This window comes from Mastomys coucha, chromosome X, assembly GCF_008632895.1.
Source record: "Mastomys coucha isolate ucsf_1 chromosome X, UCSF_Mcou_1, whole genome shotgun sequence".
NCBI classification, from domain to species: Eukaryota; Metazoa; Chordata; class Mammalia; order Rodentia; family Muridae; genus Mastomys; species Mastomys coucha.
This window is the reverse complement of record NC_045030.1, coordinates 145,223,228-145,225,260: the sequence shown is the minus strand read 5'-3', so window position 1 is coordinate 145,225,260 and position 2,033 is coordinate 145,223,228.

Sequence of the window (2,033 nt, the reverse complement as noted above, 5' to 3'; positions counted from 1 at the left end):
AGTAGGGGGAGTGGGGAGGGGATGGGGGGGTTTGGAGGAGAAGCCAGGAAAGGGAATAACATTTGACATGTAAATAAAGAAAATATCTGATAAAATAATGGAGGGCTGGTGAGATGGCTCAGCGGGTAAGAGCACTGACTGCTCTTCTGAAGGTCGTGATTTCAAACCCAGCAACCACATGATGGCTCTCAACCACCCGTAACGAAAATCTGATGCCCTCATCTGGTGAAGACAGCTACAGTGTACTTATTTATAATAATAAATAAATCTTTGGGCCGGAGCAAGCAGGGACTGAATGAGCAGGGCTAACCGGAGCAAGCATGTCCAAATGGAGTGAGCCGGGTTGACCAGAGTAAGCAAAGGTTCTAAAGTCAATACCCAACAACCAGATGAAGGCTCACAACTATCTGTACAGCTACAGCATGTACTCATATACATAAGAAAAATAATAATGGAAAAAAAAAAACTCCTGCTCTTTAACTGCTGAACCATCTCTCCAGCCCCACACACTTTTAAAAAAAATTAAAATATTTAATTATTATAATTGTTTATTTCGTGGGGGGGGGGTGTGCACATGGATGGAAATCAGAAGAAAACTTGCAGGAATTGATTCTCTCCTTCCACAATGTGAGTCCCAGGCAGTGGTAGCACATACACTTAATCCCAACACTAAGGAGGCAGAGGTAGGGAGAATCTCTAAATTGAGGCCAGTCTGGTCTACAGAACAAGTTTCAAGACAGCCAGAGCTACACAAAGAACCACTGAAAGAAGATATAAAGCTAAGTGTTTTTCTAGTTCTAACTCTGCTGTGAATGTTGGTGGTGGATAACTGCATAAAGCATATTGAATGATGAAAGTATAAAATCCACTGTGAAGTTTCACAGCTTCCACTACAAATGGCTAGTCTGCCTGTCTAGAACTTCACTGAGTTGTATAGTCTTTGGAACTAGTTATTTTCAGTGTGTAATGGTTTGTTACTATTTGCAACTTTTAAATAATAAAATTTGAAATAAAAAATTCTAAAGATACTCTGCGTATCCACATATACCATCAGTGAAATGTGAATTAAGATAACAGTGCCAGGGCTGGAGAGATGGCTCAGCAGTTAAGAGCACTGACTGCTCTACCAGAGGTCCTGAGTTCAATTCCTAGCAACTACATGGTGGCTCACAACCAAACCATCTGTAATGGGATCAAGTGTGTCTTCTGGTGTGTCTGAAGACAGCTACAGTGTATTCATACACACACACACACACACACACACACACACACACATGCGCACACACACACATATATACATACATACACACACGTATATATATACATATACACATACACACATATATATGAATGACTGAAAAGCATGGCAGTAGGAGCAGGAAGTTTAGAGCTCACATCTTTAAGCTCAAAAACAAAGAAAGAAATGAATGTCCAGTGAGGCTATATAATCTCAGAGCCCACCCACTTGTGTGGGAAGCAAGTGTTCACATACCAGAGCCTATGGGGTACCTTCTCATTCAAACCACCACAGGGAACATCCTGGAAGAGAGAGTGGAAAGATTATAAGAATGAGGGGAAAAGATGCAGGTTTGAGAAACACTGTCTTCTGGACATAATGTGGCCATTGCTCTCCTGAACCCTCAGCAGCTGTGATTATTCATACAAAGCATGCACAAGATTATGTCTATGCATGGAGAGAAGAGGACTTCACAAGGCCCCTCACATCCCCAAGGATATATAGGCAGTTAAGGGTTGCTGGGAAAGATGTTTTCTTAAGTGGGTGTAGCCACTTAAAAGCTTATGGCTCTGTAACTCCTTACCCTGCTTCTGTAAATATCCCTAATTAAACTCACTGGTTCACCAAGAAAACAAATCAATGATATACCACTATAACACCTGTTGAGATAATTGCAAGCCCAAATGCCTACACCTAACATTTAAAGATGTGGCACAACCAGAACTTACGTTATCTATTGCTGGTAGGAAAGTAAAATGGTACCATCATTTTGGAAAAGTGCTCTCCAAAAAAACAT